This window comes from Chionomys nivalis, chromosome 14, assembly GCF_950005125.1.
Source record: "Chionomys nivalis chromosome 14, mChiNiv1.1, whole genome shotgun sequence".
Lineage (NCBI taxonomy): Eukaryota > Metazoa > Chordata > Mammalia > Rodentia > Cricetidae > Chionomys > Chionomys nivalis.
This window is the reverse complement of record NC_080099.1, coordinates 66,190,479-66,211,110: the sequence shown is the minus strand read 5'-3', so window position 1 is coordinate 66,211,110 and position 20,632 is coordinate 66,190,479. Positions and strand designations below refer to the sequence as shown.

General features: G+C 39.1%; 1 protein-coding gene across 3 annotated transcripts in view; it reads left to right on the top strand.

Annotated features, from left to right (window-relative positions):
- Taf4b (TATA-box binding protein associated factor 4b) overlaps window positions 1-20,632 on the top strand; it is a 200,642-nt gene that overhangs the window by 97,065 nt on the left and 82,945 nt on the right. The gene's annotated exons all lie outside the window — the stretch shown is intronic.

Genomic DNA, 20,632 nt, shown 5'->3' with positions numbered 1-20,632 from the left:
TCATGCAGTGCTAGGGATCAAACCCAGAGTTTTGTGTATGCTAGGCAAACTTTCTTCAACTGAGCTACAGTCCCAGCCCACACTCTAGGATTTTATAGCATCTTCCACATACCTTAGTTTATAAGTTTTCTGTGCAAGTATTGGAGTAAGCATGTTTTTTGTTTGTTTTTGTGTCTGTGAATGTAAAATTCTACGATCACCAACTTCTCAAACTTTTATACTAAAGGGCACCATACTGTACAGTTGAGTTACCATGTTCCATTGGGCACATCTTGACAGAATACTTTTGAAATCTTATTATTAAGGTAAAAGTTAACAGAATCTAATTTATTTATTAGATTTGAGACATAATTTATATACAGTAAAGTGTGCTGGGTTTTATTATAGTTATTTCTTAAAATCAATATATAAAGGTGTTTTTATGTCCTTTCCGAAAGTTTAACCATGCATTCTTTTTGCAAAACTCAACCCACTTTGCAATCACTGTTTTAATTAATTTTTTTTCAGATTTATTTGTATCTAATTGTGTGTGTGTGTATGTATGTATGTATGTATGCATATATGCATATGTCTGTGTGTACATTCACACGTGAGTGCAGGTGCCCTCTAAGGCCAGAAGAAGGTATCATCTGGAGCTGAAATTACAAGCAGTTTTAAGCAACCTTGAGTGAGTGCTGGGAACTGAACTCAGGTTCTCTGCAAAAGTAGTCTTAACTATCGACTGCTGAGCTTCCAATGCCTTAATGTCTATTGCCATAACTTAGTTTTGCCTATTTTAGAATTTTGTATAATTGAAAATCATGGGTTAATGTACTTTCTGTTTATGTCTGTGTAGTTTCATTTAGCATAATATTTTGAAATTTATTTATACTGACCATTGTAGTAGTACATTACTGTCAGTGCTGAGATGCTATATAGTATATGAAGACTATAATTTGCTTATATGTTGACTAGTTGGTTGGTTTATAGATTTTGCATAGTACAGATGAAGTGGCTATGGACATCTTTATAAAAGCAATTTTGTGGATATATTTTTATTTCTCTTATGTAAAGGATTGGAGCATAAAAAAAAGTTGTATGGTTAACTTTCCAATGAGCTCTTACTGATTTCCAGCTTACTACACTAACTACTTTATACTCCTTTGAAGAACATACTTTGATTTTGTTGTCCTGGAAGTAGTGAGGGCAATTATTACAAAATCTAGTTCATGCTTTTAATGATTATTAATTTTATATAATAAAATAAAATGATTTGTTCCATATTCATAAAACTTCACTATGTTAGGGTTTGTTTTATTTATTTATTTTTCCAGCTAAAATTATTTATTTATTTATTAAAGATTTCTGCCTCCTCCCCACCACCACCTCCCATTTCCCTCCCCCAACCAAGTCCCCCTCCCTTGTCAGCCCTAAGAGCAATCAAGGTTCCCTGCCCTGTGGGAAGTCCAAAGACCATCCACCTCCATCCCGGTCTAGTAAGGTGAGCATCCAAACTGCCTAGGCTCCCACAAAGCCAGTACGTGCAGTAGTATCAAAAACCCATTGCCATTGTTCTTGAGTTCTCAGTAGTCCTCATTGTCCGCTATGTTCAGTGAGTCCGGTTTTATCCCATGCTTTTTCAGACCCCGGCCAGCTGGCCCTGGTGAGTTCCCGATAGAACATCCCCATTGTCTCAGTGTGTGGGTGCCCCCCTCGTGGTCCTGAGTTCCTTGTTCGTGCTCTCTCTCCTTCTGCTCCTGATTTGGACCTTGAGATTTCAGTCCGGTGCTCCAATGTGGGTCTTTGTATCTGTCTCCTTTCATCTCCTGATGAAGGTTACTGTTCAGAAGAATGCCTATATGTTTTTCTTTGGGTTCACCTTCTTATTTAGCTTCTCTAGGATCACGAATTCTAGGCTCAATGTCCTTTATTTATGGCTAGAAACCAAATATGAGTGAGTACATCCCATGTTCCTCTTTTTGGGTCTGGCTCACCTCACTCAGGATAGTGTTTTCGGTCAAGGGTATACGAGTAGCTGCGCTCCCCTGCTAGAACCTCCAAACAAGCTCTCAAGGGTTTGTTTTTTTTAAAGCTTTATGGTTGACTGTTTTTCTTTTAGATCTTTGACCTGTCTTGCTATTTTCTTGTCTGGTGTTAGGTGTGGGTTGGATTCCTTCAAACAGAGGTAGCTTAACTATACCCTACTTACCCCATTGCATTTGACATTAACTATAGATTGAATATCTTCTGAAGACCCACCATCTTCAGAGTCTTATCTACTTCAGGGAGATGATGGAGCCTTGGGTAGAAGTGACCTAATAGTCATTAATGCTGTGGCTTGAAGGGGACTTGGAGACTCCTGTCCCTCCTTGTTCTCTTGCTCCCTGACCATGAATTGAGAGGATTATGCTCCATCACATACTACTGGCATATGGCTTTGCTATAGTACCAAATTAGCCAGTTCAATTTATGATAGATTGGACCCTCCAAAATTATGAACCGATCAAACCTTTCTCTATTTGTTAGTTGGTTATCTCAAATGTCTCTATAGGTGGATTTTTCTTTATCTATTACTATATTCCAGCTTTTCTTCATTATTTGACTTGAAATCAGGCAATGTAGATTTTATGACTTTTTTAAAAAGCTATTCCAGGTATTTTTATGTGAACTATATGCATTTACATGAGTTTTATACTTATCTCATCAGTGTTATAGAAAGCCTGTGTGGGACTCTTTCCTCATTTAGGCTGACATTGAATCTAGAGATAATTTGTAAGCAATGGACATCTTAGCTTTTAAGCCCATGAGTATTGTATATTTCTTGATTTATATCCATCATCATTTTAGTTTTTTTTAAAGTCTGTTATGCCATTCACTGCACTTACACATAAGTACCAGTGTTTGATGCTTCTGATAAGAGTATTTTAAATCCCAGCTCCCTGAGAGTATGAGGCACAGGACAGTACTTTCAGGGCCTGCTTGTGCTACAGAGTAAGTTCAAAGCCAATCCTGATAACTTACTGAATAGTGTTCCAAAATGAAAAAAAGTGGGCTGGACATATGACTGTCATATAGTGTTTGCCTGCCTTAGGTTGAATCCCTATATATGTGTGTGTGTGTGTGTGTGTGTGTGTGTACGTACATGCACACGCGCGCGCGCATACACACACACACACACACCGGAAATTTCAAGACAGGATAGTATTCAGGCCAGAGTGCAGTGACAAAGTTACTACTTACTGCTCTCATCTAAGGAAAGGAAGGGAGAAGGCTGAGAGAGAGAACACAAGAACAAAAAGTGTAGGAGAAAGATATTAAACATGAGCACAGCTCATGGAGGTTTTAGAAGGGAATAAGAACTCTTTCTTGAACTGAGCTAGCAGCCGTTTGTGTGACATTCTGACTGCATTCTGTCCATGTTTGTGAACTTGACTGAAGCTGAATACAGGAGTAATGGACTGATTTCTTTGGTGTAGGAAATTTCAAGACTGGATAGCATTCAGGCTACTGCTCACGTCTCTTTTTTTCTTTTTTTTTTTCTTTTTTTTTTTTTTTTGGTTTTTCGAGACAGGGTTTCTCTGTGGCTTTGGAGCCTGTCCTGGAACTAGCTCTGTAGACCAGGCTGGTCTTGAACTCACAGAGATCCGCCTGCCTCTGCCTCCCGAGTGCTGGGATTAAAGGCGTGCACCACCATCGCCCCGGCCTTCTGCTCATATCTCTTAATCCAGGTCTATAGACATTTCTGTGTGGAGAAAATTCAGCATTGGATTTTCTCTTTGTATTGCTTGGTAAAAGCATGTTTCTTAAACAGTTTTTATACTTGCAATGATTAATCTGGATTGTCAGCTTGATGGGATTTAGAAACAACAAGCAAATATCTGGGCCTAACTGTGTGGGTATCTAGATTTGATTAATCGAAGTGGGAGGACTCCTGTAAATTAGGCCGTTGCTTTCCGTGGGCTGGATTTAAGACTGCATAGAAGAGAAATGGCTAGCTGAGCACGCACATTCTTTACTCTCTTTGAGTCTGAATGAAAGTTGGCCAGCAAGCATCTCCTGGTTTTGCCACTGTACTTTTTCTGCCAGAGAGACTATGTTTGTCTGAGTTGTTCAGTTTGTTAATAGGAAATTATTCATCATATTTTATTATTTCTTTTAATGTCTGTGGCAGTGCCTGTTCTTTTTCATTCCCGATGTTAATAAATTTTCTTCCTCTCTTTTCTCTTCTTGGTTAGTTTAGGTAAAGGCTCCTTTTTTTAAAATTAATCTCTCTAAATGCTAATTTAGAATTTATTAACATTTTCTTTAGACATGATAGCATGTAGATCAGGCTGACCTAAAACTTACCATATCGTCAAGGATAACATTGAACTTCTGATCTTTCTTCCTCTATCTCCTGAGAGTTGTAGAAATCGAAGCTGTCTACACCTACCACTACCCAAGTTTTTGTGGTACTAGAAATTGAACGAAAGCTTTGTGCATGCTAGGCAAGCATTCTACCAACTGAGTTTCTACTATAAATTTTCATTATCTTTCTATTCTGTTTCACCTATGCAAACTTCAGTATGTTGGGTAATTTGCTTATAGTATTAGTTCTAATTTCCTTTTTGATAGTTTTCACATACCAGCTCTTTGAAAGTGTATTGTTACATCTACGCATTGGTTTTGTTTTCATGTGGCCAGAGAACATAGTATATGATTTTATTCCCTTTAAATCTGTTGAACCTTGCCTATCTGTTTGGTTGCTTTGGATAAGTTTTTAGAAACATATAAATCCTGCCGCTATCAGTAGGATGTCTCTAATCCTCTGTCTTCTAACTAGTTTATTTTGGACTAGAGATGCTTATTCCATAAAGTTCTGAGAGACGGGGTATAGGCATCTACTTTTACTTTAATTTCTTCTGTATACTTTAATTTTCTTCTATCATAAGACTTGTCTTTCTGATAAAATTGTCCTTTAGTCATTATGAAATGATCTTTATTCTAGAAATAGTCTTTGTTTAGAAGCCTGCTTCCTTTAATATTTTGTTGCTAAGGTAGCTTTCTTAAGCCTAGGATTTGCATGGTTTGTCTTTTCCACACATAGACTTATAAGTTAACTGTGTCTTGATTTATAATTGGTCATTAAGAATACTATATAAATTGAACTTTTTATTTCTCCTGTATGTTACCATTTACCTTAGTCAAGTATATTTAACAGTTTCACTCTGAGTCCTCTTTTTTTTCTAACCTTTTTAGTTGTACTTGTGTTTTTGTTTTCGTTTGTCTTTTTAGAGGTGTTTTTAATCTGTTTAAGCATACAATATGTATATTTGACTGTTCCAAACCTTGAGATAGTGTCATTCATTTTATGTAGGAGTCTTCTGAGCCACCACCCAGATGCTTCCTGTCCTTTGTACTGTGTCTTACCTCTGTAATGCGCATTGTTGCTTAGCCTTACAGCGAATGGAAAAGCACCACTGTTACTGCGCTTTCACTTTTCCTGTCAGTCCAGATTTTTTTCTTGGAGCATTTTCTATCCTGTATGCAGCTCACCAACTCTATAATTCCTAAACTTATAAATGAAGCGACTGTTAACACATTCAAAGGTATTAATAAATCCTCCTTTAATTTTTCTACAGTGCCCTTCATGATTCTCCAAGTAGGAAACTAGAGCGATTTCACTGTCAGTCTTTTGAAGAACTTTTTTTTGTTTTTGTTTTTCTAGACAGGGTTTCTCTGTAGCTTTGGGCCTCCTGGACCTAGCTCTTATAGACCAGGCTGGCCTCAAACTCACAGAGATCTGCCTGCCTCTGCATTCCAAGTACTGGAATTAAAAGTGTGCCACTACTGCCTGGCTCCTTTGAAGAACTTTTAACAAAATGTAAGCAGATCTAGATATAGTTTATATGAGTTTTCTTACTTTTCAAATGCTTTTTAGAAAAGTCCCAAGTTGAAGGACATCTAGGTTGCTTCCAGGTTCTGGCTATTACAAATAATGCTGCTATGAACATAGTTGAACAAATGTTTTTGTCATATGATAGGGCATCTCTTGGGTATATTCCCAAGAGTGGTATTGCTGGGTCCAGGGGTAGGTCGATCCCAAATTTCCTGAGAAACCGCCACACTGATTTCCAAAGTGGTTGCACAAGTTTGCATTCCCACCAGCAATGGAAGAGGGTACCCCTTTCTCCACAACCTCTCCAGCAAAGGCTATCCTTGGTGTTTTTGATTTTAGCCATTCTGACAGGTGTAAGATGATATCTCAAAGTTGTTTTGATTTGCATTTCTCTGATCGCTAAGGAGGTTGAGCATGACGTTAAGTGTCTTTTGGCCATTTGAACTTCTTCTGTTGAGAATTCTCTGTTCAAATCAGTGCCCCATTTTTTAATTGGGTTATTTAGCATTTTAACGTCTAGTTTCTTGAGTTCTTTATATATTTTGGAGATCAGACCTTTGTCTGTTGCGGGGTTGGTGAAGATCTTCTCCCAGTCAGTAGGCTGCCTTTTTGTCTTAGTGACAGTGTCCTTTGCGAACCTTCATCTAGCGATGGATGGAGATAGAGACAGAGGCCCACACTGGAGCACCGGACTGAGCTCCCAAGGTCCTAACGAGGAGCAGAAGGAGGGAGAACATGAGCAAGGAAGGCAGGACCACGAGGGGTGCACCCACCCACTGAGACAGTGGGTCTGATCTATTGGGAGCTCACCAAGGCCAGCTGGACTGTGACTGAAAAAGCATGGGATAAAACCGGATTCTCTGAACATGGCGGACAATGAGAGCTGACGAGAGGCCAAGGACAATGGCACGGGGTGTTGATCCTACTTCATGTTCTGGCTTTGTGGGAGCCTAGACAGTTTGGATGTTCACCTTCCTAGACCTGGATGGAGTGGGGAGGACCTTGGACTTTCCACAGGGCAGGGAACCCTGACTGCTCTTGGGGCTGGAGAGGGAGGAGAAGAGGAGTGGGGGGAGGGGGAGAGGGGTGGGAGGAGGGGGAGGGAAATGGGAGGCGGGGAGGAGGCGGCAAATTTTTTTTCAATAAAAAAATAAAAATAAAAAGTCCCAAGTTGTATTTTTCTTCTTGGCCACAGGAGGCAGTCAAGTTAATGTCTTTTTAGAGTTGGCTGCTGTTTGGCCATGTGCACAATTGTTTCTTTACTTCTGTCTGTATATCCCAACCAAAGTTTCCTCTCCTCCCAATCTCTCCTCCGCTGTACGCTTCACCCATCTACCACTTCTCTACCGTTTCATTTCATTTACTTGTGGACCCCCCCCCCCCCCGCCATGGATATCAAGGTATATAAAGTTGCAGTGAGACTAGGTACCCACCCCTCTCTTCTGTTAAGGCTAGATGAGGAAATTCAGTAGGAGGAATAGGCTCCAAAAGCAGGTTATCAGAGTCAGAAACAGCCCGTGCTCTCACTGTCGGGTGTTTCATAAGAGGGTCAAACTACACATCTGGAACATACATGAAGAGGACCTAGGTCAGTCCTTTCCAGACTCCCTGGTTATCGGTTCAGTCTCTGTGAGCCCCTATGAGCCCAGGTTAATTGGTTCTATGGGTTTTCTTTTGGTGTTTTTTGAGTCCTCTGGTTCCTACAACCCTTCCTCCCCCTCTTCTGCAGGAGTCCCCCCAAAATTGTTTGGCTGTTGGTCTCTACATCTGCTTCCATCAGTTGCTGGGTGAAGCCTCTCTGATAACATTTGGGCTAGGCACCAATCAATGAGAATAGCAGGGTTTTTTTGTTTGTTTGTTTTTTGTCATCGCTGTTTGGTTCTATCCTGTGTCTCTGGGTCCGGATTTTCAGGGATGAGCTCCCTCCTAGGGTATGATTCTCTAGCTGGGCCCATCGTTAGTTGATCAGTTTCACAATTTTTATACCATCTTTACCCCAGCACATCTTGTAGGCAGGACAAATTGTAGGTTGAAGGGTTTGTGGTTGGGTTGGTGTCCCTAGAAGTCTTGCCTGGTTACAGGAGATGGCCAGTTCAGGCTCCATATACCTCATTGCTAGGAGTCTTAGCCAGGGTCACTCTCATAGATTCCTGGGAGTTTCCATTGTACTAGGTTTCTAGCTCATTCCAGACATGCCGCCCAATTCCCTTTATCTCTCCCTACATCCTCCCCACCCTCACCTGACCCTTCCTATATTCCCTATTCCAGGCCCCTCCCCCTTCCCTTTGCAAAGTCCCATTCTCTTTTCCCTTCACAGTGAGATTCTTGGAAAACACCTCTCCCTCCCACCTCCCAGCCCTTTTTGTTACTTAGCTTTCTGGGTCTGTGGGTTGTAGCATATTTCTCCTTTTCTTAATGGGTCTGGGTTACCTCCCTCAAGATGATCTTTTTTAGTTCTATTCATTTGCCTGCAAATTTCAAGATGCCATTGCTTTAAACAGCTGAGTAATACTCCATTGTGTAAATGTACAACATTTTCTTTATCCATTCTTCCATTGAGGGACATCTAGATTGTTTTCAGTTTCTGGCTATTTTGAGTGACGCTGGTATGAACATAGTTATGCAAGTCTTCTTGTGATATGGTGGAGCATCCTTTGAACATATACTAAAGATTGGTGTGGCTGGGTCTTGAGGTAGATTGATCCCCAGTTTTCTGTGAAACGGCCACACTGACTTCCAAAGTGACTGTACAAGTTTGCACTCCCACCAACAGTAGAGACATGTTCCCCTTGCTCCATATCCTCTTCAGGATGAACTAACACTTGAGTTTTTTATCCTAGCCATTGTAAAAGGTATAAGATGGAATCTCAGAGTTGTTTTGATTTACATTTACGTGATTCTTGGCCATTTGAGATTACTCTGTTGAGAAATCTTTGTTTATGTCTGTATCCCATTTTTTAATTGGGTTATTTGAGTTTTTGATATCTAGTTTCTTTAGTTCTTTATATATTTTGGAGATCAGCCCACTGTCAGTTTTTGGGTTGGTGAAGATCGTTTCCCATTCTATAGGTTTCTGTAGCAGCAGCACAGACACTAAGATCGATAATTAAGAAATGGGACCTCATAAAACTGAAAAGCTTCTGTAATTCAAAGGACACTGTCAAAAGCTAAAGTAGCAGCCCATAGAATGGAAAAGATTTTCACAAAACACACATATAACAGAGGGCTAATACTCAAAATATAAAGAACCCAAGGAATTAGCCATTTGATATTCTTAGGTGTTTTATTACTTGGCCAGCTGCTGAAATATCTTCTCACTATTTTGAGAATGTTGGAGGGGGAAAACTTAAAAAAAAAAAAAACCATTGTTTTGAATAAATTCTACCTGATAGTAGCTTGGCGAGAGTGAATAGATAAAAAACTTTTTAGAGGACTAGATAATACATTACAAATATACCAATCAAGAACTTTACATTTTCTTCCAAGATTTATTTGGCTTAAAGCTAAGACTAGCAACACTGTTTTGACTCAGAAAAGCCAAGGATTGTTATTAGCTCAATTTCACTGTTCATTCATGCCAGTTACATTATTGTGTGATACTGGATTCTGCACAGGAATCAACCTACACATACTGATCAGATCCTTTCTCCATGACTGTAAAAATCTTCATAGGTCACAGACATCCTCTAAAGTACAGTGAATGATGTTTACCTGACTTGAAGCCGTAAACATTTCAGCGTTGGGACTTGAGAATACGGTTGCTGGACTGTAGAATGTCCTTTCATGAAGAAAGCATACTGTTTGCCATTAACTGGCTGCATCAAAAGGAGAAGTTACTTCTTCTATGATCAGTAGTTTGTGATAGCAATAAAGAAATGAGAGACAAGACTGACTTTATTGTGGTTGTAAATGACTATTTATATCCTGTCTTTGTGTGTTTGATTTTGGTCCTGTGGATTTTTAGTCATTAGAGCATTTTAAGCAGGCAAACCATATTGCTAGATTATTGTTTTAGAACAGTCATTCATACTGCAGGGTAAGCAATAGTAACACAATAGATAGGCTATTTAAAATTATTAGTTTTACAAAGAGTAGGTAATAAAAGAAAAAGTGTTGAAAGAAGTAAGTAGGATTGGTAAGAGTGGCAGGTAGATCATAGTGGAAGGAAAGCCTGAGGGTCTCGTCCAGGTTTCTGGATTGGGCATTTTTGTACATACATTTGTACTCCTTGGAATAAAATGAAGAGGAAGAAGGGAAAGAATGACGGTTCAGTGTATGTTGAATGTGGTATATGTGTAGTACATTTACTGGAAGCTTTTCTAGAAAATTGAACAGTGGGGCCTGAGGTAAAGATAAGGGTCAGTATATTTCCTTTGTAGCTGACATAATTTCAGAACTACAGTTAGAGTTCATAGCCTGTGGTTCAGTGTCACTTAAGTCTCTTTACTTCTTTTGAAACGCACTTAGGAATGACAAAAGTTTTTGGCAGAGACAGACATGTCAGACTGCTTGTGCCATATCTAAGGATATTGAGTGTGAGTCAGAGACTTCAAAACTTCTGCTTGTTGACCAGCAGAGGGCAGTCAGTCTTAAAAGTTCAGTTCTGCTGTGTTTTCTTTAAGGTTTAGAAAACAGTCTTGTTTTTTGATTTGAGTCAGGGTATTGTGTAGCCCAGGCTAATCTTTAGCTCCCTGTGTCAATGTGGTTGACCTTGAACTCTTGATCTCCCTGCCTCCACCATCCAAGTGCTGAATTCTCAGATGGGAGCCATCTTCCTTTGCTTGTGTGGTTGAATCAGCACTCTATCAACTGACTTGTGTCTCCGACCAATAGCTTAGATTTTTGAGTATAGATTCTATGTTTTATTGCCTTGGGTCAGGCAGAAACTTCATTTATTTACTTGAGGTCGTGATACATGCCTGTGCAATTTTGTTCACCTGTGCGTGTGTGCATGTATAGACCAGAAGAAGACGATGGATGTCTGTTACTCTCCACTTTCTTACCTCAAGACATGGTCTCTTACTGAACTTGGAGCTTGCAACCCTGGCAATTCTCCTATTTTGATGCCTCCCTATAGTGCTGGTGTTAGAAGTATATATACCTGATCATGCCCAACTTTTTAAATGTGGCTTCTGGATATCTGAACTCAGGTTCTCACACCTGTGCAGCAAGCGTTCTTGTCTACTGAGTCAGCCCCAGTATGCCTATTTATCCTTGCTTCTGGGTCCTAGAGAATATTGAGTTTTTATCCTGGAACCAGGTGTCATCCTGATTCCTAAATCCCGTGGCTAACATTGTTTCGTCCTTCAAGTTTAAAAAAACTTAGATCCACTATAAGATTAAAATGTTAGAATGGTTTCTCACTGGGCTTTAGTATAAATTAGACAGAGCATCTGAGAAATGTGGTGAACCATTGTTTCCAGTTCCTCTCTATTAAAAACGCCCCAGTTTTTGTGCTTGGTTAACTGTTAAGGTTCAGAGAACATTTCTGTTCTCTCAGTCTTATAATTCAGGAAACAGTGTGGAGTCAGCTAGAGACAGTGTTTGATGAAGTTACAGCAACTTTTCTGTGGTTTTATTGAGAAATATAGGAAAGATGTCTCTAGACGTATCCATTGTCCAGCAACTCCATATAGAAGTGGCCATTAGTCTACATTTTAACTTTAAGCACTGAAAGTTCCCTGAAATTAAAAAAGTTCACCGAGAAACAAGAGAAGTCTAACAGTATTTATCATTTCTCTAAAGTTAGAAGGTTAGCCATTTAGGGAGGACTTGAGATGCTAGGGTACAGGTGGTAAAATTAATTAGGAGGAAATTTCTGGAGTAAAGTTATATTCTTACCTGTTTGCAAACAGTCCGTGACTCCCAGTGACTGATAAAGGCCAACACTTAGAGATCGCATATCGTGTCCCAAATGTTGTTTTCATTTAATCTTCATATGGATCTTTTAGGACCCTCTAGCATAGAGATACTTGTTGTTAGTATCCTTGTTTGCAGTTTAAGAAACTAAAGCACAGAGAAGTTAAGTAGTCTGTTTTAGCATGTTTATGAAGTTGACAACTAGTGTTTTTTTTCTGTTCAGTATCTTGTGACACGATACTTGAACTATATCAAGCTGTGGGTTAGCATGGAGCCAGGTTACTTTGAGTAGGTTTTTAATGGAATATTTTTTATTAATTCTTCTAGAATTTTATGAATTCTTATACTACATTTTGATCAGGTTCATGCTGACTCTTCCCCCTAATTCTTTCAGATTCACTCCCCAACTCCCTGCCTCCTCCTTGATGTCCTTTTTAGATATCCAGTCAAGTCCAGTTTGTGTTGCGGGCCATCCACTAGAGAGAGCATGGTTGATTGCCAGGGCCACACCCTTAAAGAACACTGACTCTCCCTCCCTCAGAAGTCATCAGCTCTCTGTAGCTTCTCAGCATGCGGAAAGCAGCTCATAAGCCATGCCCTACTCCATGCTAGCATCTGGACTAGCTGTTTTGGACTGGATCTCACACAGCTGTTCTGCTGACTGACATAGGAGCTGTGGGTTTGTGAGTGCAGTGGTCCTGTCATGTCCAGAGGACACTGTTTTCATCAAGTTCTTTCAATCCTGACTCTTAGAGTCTTCTGCCCCTCTTCTGCAAGGGTGCTGACATTTGGATAAAGGTCCACGTGAAGTGAGGGACCTGTGGGAAAACTCTTGAAGCCACTTGGGTCACACAGCTCTTGTTTTGGCTTCTAACTTGGTGTAGTAATAATATAATTTAAGGAAAAGTTGAAAGGTTCTTAAAGATTTTATTTTATATTACTTGCTCTATTGCGTAGATGAGAATAAAATGTGAATGACTGTTTTTTCAGTTACTGCTAAGTGACTTATATCTAAAGCTGTTAACTACTGGTGCTCACTTTCTCCTTACAAGAATAGAAGAGTTCCTGCTGTGTTTTTTTTTTTTCCTAGATAGAAATAAGAAACTTTGTTCAATGAAACAATCTAACAAATTGTGAAACTAGTTGACTTGGTCTGTAGTTCTAGAGGGTGCTGACAGTAGGTTTGCTAGGCATTTGGTGAGTTGATTGTTTCTCCATTCTACTCTTTGATTCTAGTAAGAATCCATAGAAAAGAATATCCTTGTGTGACAAGTGGATTAGGAATCCCTCTGTTTCAGAAATAAACAATGTGTTCTTTATAAAAGCCTGTTTTTTTCTTGTATGTGCTCCCTGAACTACATTAGTGATTTAGTCTTGACACTGTAGAGCTGAATGAATGAGCTAGTGGCATGGAGGGAAAAGAAAAGTGGTGTGAAGAGGCAGGTTTGGTGTTGATGGATGTAAGCTGTCATCTGATGACCAAGAATTGCCTTCTTATTGTGGCAACAGAGGATTTGTTAGATTGTTAGTTTCTAACCAGTCAGAATTGTTAACTATCCCAATTATAAAAATGATAGGAATCTATTTTGCATATAGATTCAAGAATTCGGCTTGCTAAGTCAGTCGTGATTTTGGTGAAGAGAATGCTATCACCTTTGGGAAGTTGTAAATTATGAAAGCCGTTTGTGATGGATTGTAGAATGTCCCTTGGGGTTTGTATGATTGATAACATTGCCTCAGGCCTTCTACTGCCTCCTGTTGGAATGACCTCCTCTTCAACCCTGGACTGCCAGCTATAACGCAGCTCTTTCCCTTGCATCCTTTAGGTTTGTCACATGACAGACATGAACTGTGACCCCTTTGTTCCTTATCTAGATGACTGGGTCTATATTCTTTGCATCTTCTTTTTGTTCCCTTATTACACTTTCCTTTTAATTTCCTACAGAGATGAGATGGGGTTTTTGCTAGTAGTTTTTATTTTCTGTCAGAGTGCAGCATTGGTGCAGAAGGATCAAAAATCAAATCATAAGCTGACTAAATTTTTATGTAGGGAACATACCCACCTAATCAGTGCTCAGAATAAAAGGGAAGCATCATGGGGACTCTAGGAAATCACTGTACTCATCTAATTGTTTCTTCGTTCCCCAAGAACTCACTACCTGAATCCTGGAGCCTTGCTTCTATGGAGACTTGGCAAAAATAGAACCACACAGTTCTTTTGTGTCTTGGGTTCTCTCAGTTGTTACAGTTACTATGTGACTTTTGCTAACAATGACTTTTCTGTCTTTTCTTAAAGACAGAATTTCTGAGCCATTTTAAAATTTTTGTAACATGACAAATTTGGTTGCAGGAAGATGCTTGGTGTGAACACTTAAATATATATAGATTTAGAATTGTCAATAATATATCAATTATGGATCAAGTAAACACTGCCTTGAGCTGGAAATGTAGCTAGGTAGGTCAAAGTGGTGATATTTGGTTTGTGCTTTAACAGATAACACTTGCCTGAAGATGAGGGTGTGGAGCTAGCACACAAGTTAGCCATAGAGGCCAGGCAGTGGTGCACACACCTTTAATCCCAGTACTTGAGAGACAGAGACAGACGGATCTCTGTGAGTTTAAGATTACTCAGGGCTACACCAGATTGAATCAATCTAAAAAGGAAACAGAGCCAAGTGGTGGTGGCGGCTAACACCTTTAATCCCAGCATCAGGGAGGCAGAGACTGGAAGTGATGTGGCTGGGCCGAGAGAGGAATATAAGGGAGAAGGAGACAGGAGCTCCGGATTTAGTCTGAAGTTTCATAGAGACAACATTAATGCTGAGGACTTGTAGAGACAGGATACCCCATTCAGTCTGAGGATTTCATAGAGGTAAGAACAACTAGTGGCTGACTGCTCTGCTTCTCTGATCTTTTAGCTTTCAACCCCCTAATATCTTATTCCAGGTTTTTATTACTAAGACCAGTTAATAATTCATGTAACAGTAAAGTCCTTGTACAGCTTGCTGAAGCCCTGGGTTTGATCCTCACAACCATGTAAACCAGGCATGGTGTCACATGTCTGTGATCCTAACATGTGAGAGGGACAGACAAGAGAGCCAAAAGTTCATTGTTTATCCTTGGCTGCAAAGTGATTTGGAGGATAACCTGAACTAGGTGAGATCAATCCTTCCTCCCTCCCTCCCTCATTCCCTCTCTACCTGATTTTCTTCTTTTCATCCTTCCTTTGTCCCTGTCTCCCTTCTTTCAGTACTTTTTTTTTCAAGACGGGGTTTCTCTGTGTATAGCCTTGGTCTTCCCGAAACTTATTCTGTATGCTAGACTGGTCTTGAATGTGGAGATCCACCTACCTCTTCCTCTCAAGGACTGGGACTAAAGGTGTGCACTACCATGCCTGGTATCAGTACTTTAGAATGCACTAACGTTTTAAATAAATCTAACTCTTATAAACAAGATTATCACTGTCTAGGCAACCAGCTTCCAAGCAGCACAGGACTCAAAGGGAAATCCACAGTGTCACTGCATACTAGACTTTTCCAAGGGGGGTAGGGAAAAAATTATCACTCACATACTTTCTTGATGGTTTCCTCCAGAAACCTCTATAGAATAAAGGAAAGCCTTTATTCTTCTTTTGTATTCTCTATTCTTTATTTTCCCAGTGATTTTCTACTCTTCATTGTTGATGCGTTCTTTCTAACCTATCTTTATTCTTGATGTTTTCCTTCTAGTTCCTACATTCTTGATGTTTTCCTTCTAATTCTCTTATTGGTATTTTCCTTCTAGCCCATTTTAACTTAATTTATTTAATTCTTAAATATTCTTTCCCTTACAGCTTATATACCCTAGCAGAATCTTTCAGGAACTATAAAAATTAAAATGAGGTTTCATTCTGTTTTTCAAGTGAATGAATACAAGTAAAAAACAACATCTTTTTCATATTTATTATGTGATAAAACACTTTACATATTACAGATGAGAAACAAATTTCCCTAAGAACCAACATACTCTAGCACCTTGTTATAGATTAACCGTGTAGGCAAGGAAGCTATTCTTCTCAGTCATGTCTTTTACTAGCAAGCTGCATTTTGCTGTTATACAGAAAGGGTCAATTGCTTTATTACTTATCTTGAAAGGGAATCTTAAAGGAATCACAAACCAAAACTTTTATATATGAAAAAGAATCAGTCAGCACTACTTTAATTCTTTAGAGTACATACTTATATCTCAAAAAAACCAGAGATAGATACTGGAGTTCAAGCTGAAGGGAAGAAAAGCAAAAACATTCAAGCCATTGGAGAAATCTTAACCTCTACCAAGACTGGGCAACTGCATACTAAGTCCTAAGCCTCTGTCTCTTTCCCTCTTATATTCCCCTCTAGTGTTAGAATTAAAGACGTATGACTCCCTAGTACTGAGATTAAATGTGTGCTTCACCACCATCTGGATCTGTTTCTGCATTGATCTTATGTAGTGCAGGGTGGGCTTGAACTCACAGAGATCCATTTGCCTCTGTCTCCTAAATCCTGTATATAAGGTGTGTGCCACCACTGCCTGACCTCTAGTGGCTTAGTTTTGCCCTCTGATTTTCAGGAAAGCTTTATTTGTTAAAACATAAATAAAAATATCGCTATATTTTCCTTTTGTCTAACATAAAAAATGCTATAACTAATAAAAACTGTATACATTAAGTAAAATAACTATATACAGTATATATAGGCAGTAAGTACATCAACAATGTCTCCTCCATTTGTATTTGACAAATTCAGAGAAATGACTCTATTTATCTGATCTTGGTAAATCCAAAGATTTGTACCTAATTTATTTTCTACCACAACTCACCATACAAAACTATATTTTGATATTTCTCAACCTTCTATACTTTATATTGCTTTAGTGAATTTCTTTCCTGAGTCATGTAAACAGGAAAATGATAACTATAACTGTCTAGTCTTCAGCTACCTCAGAGACCCTAGAAGGAAATAATATTAACTAAGTAAGCAGGAAGTGCGAACAAGCAACTTCCAAAAAACGTAAGAAATAACAGAAACAGCTGACTGCCTGGACAGTCACCCATAGTTCCTCTGCAACGTTTGGAGTGTCCACCTTTGACCTACACACCTAGAATAACTGACAGACTTTTCTATGAAGCAGGGTTTTAGAAGGACCGTCCTATCTTGTCTGGGCAAGGTTGGACTGTCATTTTCTTTTTTTCACTGGCTCTGGTTTCAGGGTTTGGGTGGGTTTCTTCGGCTGTCAGTAATAATTGGCAGTAGTAAGGTGTCATTTATTGCACACCTGAGTAGCAAGACTTGCAGAGAAGAAAGACAGCAGATAATTCAGTCTGGACTCCCATGCTTATTTGATCATAGCCCAGTATTTGGAATGGACAGATCATGTTCTGCACCTGTCAGAGCTCTGAACTGTAGGTGGTGTAGAGAACAATCCTTTTTATTTATGGACTGTCCTATGAACAAGATTAACGTAATGGGAGAAAAGATGTGGTTAAGATGGTATAGCCCTCAAAAAATTGAATGTGTTAGAAGAAAATTTGTTTGGCTAGATAAAGCCTCCCGAAAGTCATGCTATGAATGTGCATTAAATTACGTTGACTGATTTGATTGTGGTATTTTGTTGACTTTACACACATGCCCTGCACTGTCAAACAAACCGAAATTGTGATGGGAATAATTAATATCCAGTATTATTAAAACAGAATGGGAAGATTTGATTCCCATGTTACCTAAGTACCTTTGTGTAAGTCTTGAGGATGAAGCAGAGTTGCCAATCCAATCAAAATGTTTTTCTTTTTACTTTGAGATTTTACAAAATCAATTTATTGTTGTGTATGCATGCATTTGTGATGCATGTGTGGTGTGGTAGAATTGTCTGTATTCTGTCAATCATGTTATAAATAAACGCTGATTGGCCAGGCATGAAATATTGGTGGGAAAACCAGACAGGAAGTAGAAATGATGTAATGAGAACAGGAGAATTCTGGGAAGGAGGAAGTTGATTCCTCCCATTCCTGCCCAGACCACCGAAGCAGCAGGATGTGATCTGCCTCACTGAGAAAAGGTACTGAGCCACATGGCAAACATAGGTCAGAAAAATGGGTTAATCAAGATATGAGAATTAGCCAGTGAGAGGCTAGAGCTAATGGGCCAATCAGCTTTATAACTTATCGAGATCTATGTGTGATTTTCTTTGGAGCTAAACAGTTGTGGGGTACCGGGCGGGACAGAAACCCAAACAAGCAGGCCTGGCCCCTTCATGTTACACATGTGTGTTGATTTTCACAAGAAAACTTTCTGGAGTCAGTTTTCTTCTTCTGCCTTTACATGGGTTTCAGGGATCAAACACGGGTCTCCAGGCTTATGCTGAATGTGCCTTTACCACTGAGCCATCTCCCCAGCCCTGAAGATACTTTTCAAAACAGAATATAGTTCTAAAATAAAATGAAAGGCAAAAGATTTATATGATCTGGAGAGTCTCAATGAATAATTGTCTAGATTAACTTGACCTGTCTGTGCAAGATTATTTTGATTATGTTATTGAAAATTAGATGTCAATGTGGGCATCGTCATTCCCTACTATAGGGATTCTGAACTTAGCAAGAGTATAATGTTTAGTGCTAGCTGAGTGATAGCATGGACATATCTGTGACTCTCTTCTGTCTGCAGATATAATTTGCCCATTTTTCTAAAGGCCCTGCTGCTGTGCCTTCTTTGCTATGATGGACCGTAACCTGGAATTCTGACTAAATACCCTCCCCAACACACAAAATGAAATCAAGAGTTTCACTTTTATACAATTATCCTTTAAAGTAATTCTTTGTTTGGGCCAAGCAAGATTATTCAGTGGGTAAAAGTGCTTACTGTGCAAGTTCAATAACTGTAGTTTGATCCCTGGAATCCATGGTAGAAGGAGAGAACCTACTCCTCAAAGTTGTCCTTTGACATCTGTACACTGCATGTGGCATGTGTCCACCAGCACTCATATATAACATACACACATGCACAATAATAATGATTTAAATTCCTTTTAAATTTATTTTTATTTTATTTATTCTTCTATTTATTTTGGTTTATTGAGGCAGAGTTTCTCTGTGTAGCTCTGGCTATCATGGAACTTGCTCTGTAAAACAGGCTGGCCTCAAACTCAGATCCACGTGTGTGTATACGTGTGTGTGTGTGTGTTGTGTATATACATTATATGTCTTCCTGAATATAGCATGTTGAATTCATATACTACTTTTAATATCTTTTCAAGGCTGAACGTTTGGCACTGGACAGCTAATTGCTGTGCCTTTCCTCAGTTGCTTATACTTCTTTATATTGGGTTGAGGCCTCCTGGGCCTTTCCCTATTCAGTTTGGCATGTTCATTGGTGTCTTGCTCCTTCACATTTGTGTGGTCATGTTGGTGAGACTTTATATGTGTAGCTTCTGATATTAATAGAAGACTCAAACTCACAGCAAACTTAATCCCTCTTCTGAAATGATCTCTGAGCCTTGGGTGGAGCTGCAGTTGTATTGTGGATGTATGTCAGAACAGGACTTTGCAACTCTGCATTTTTATTGGTTGTAGTTTTCTGTAATGGTCTCTGGCTGTTACAAAGAGAGGTTTCCTTAGTGAGGGTTAAAGACTACTCTTATCTCTTGGTATAAGGATAAATACTTAGTGGATTATGGTTAGGAAATATGTTAGTTTAGTAAAATTATGATTGTAGATTCTCCTCCAGTAACCAGGATTTCACTAGTACTGAATAGTTAGCTAGCTTTCCAGTATCAGACATGGTATGCCTCTTGTTGAGTGGGTCTTAAGTCTAATTAGAGATATGTTGGTTCGCCATGCATAGCATGGCAGTACTGCACCCAAAGGGTAATCATGCCATTCTGGTTGCCTATGTGGTTCATAAATGTCATAGCTGAGTAAGACTGTTGGTTGTCTTTCTTTCTTTCTTTCTTTCTTTCTTTCTTTCTTTCTTTCTTTCTTTCTTTCTTTCTTTCTTATTTATTGGTGACATTGAGATGGCTCAGTGGATAGAGTACTTGCCACAAATGCTTGACAACCTGAGTTTGATTCCTAGAACCCATATAAATATAGAAGATAACCAATTCTACAGAGTTGTTCTCTGGTCTCCACATCCACACCATAGCATGCATGTGCCTCCCCCCAGCCCCACATCATAATTCACAAAATAATAATAATAATAATAATAATAATAATAATAATAATAATAATAATAATAATAAATAATTTAACATAATAGTGCATAGATGTCAGTGTTCAGGAAATGGTCTTAATGCAGGAGTACTGGGTTTCAGTTTATTCTTGGATGAACTTGAAACTTATATTGGTTGTTGTGTTCATAGTCAGTAAATTCAGTTAAGAAAATATTACGCTGGGTATGGTAGTACATTGATTTTAATGCCAACACTTCAGAGCAAGAGGCAAGTAGATCTCTGAGTTTGAGGCTGGCCTAACTACACAGTGAGTTCCAGGCCAACCAAAGCTAAATAGGGAGATCCTTTTCCAAAAGAAAATACTATGGATACTCATGCTGTTTGTTCACGATTTGACAAGTTTTGGAGGGGCTATAAATAATAGTCATTGTGCTTAGAGAGCTTTGGTCTGGCAGGTTAGTGATGGTATGGAAACATCCTCTTGCAGAGAAACATGTAGCTAAGATTCTTTGTAAAAGAGTGGGAAGTGTATGCTTGGAGGCAACCAGAATGGAGAGTGCTTACCTGGCACCATCAATAATACAACATAACACAGTGACTAACTTTATATCAAATTAAAAATTGAGACCTATTACTCCTTTGCTGTGAGACTCAGGACATATGACTAAGACTAAAGTCATTTTCCTGTCTTGTCTGAGAAATAGAAACTGCCCTCACTCACTTTGCTGTTTT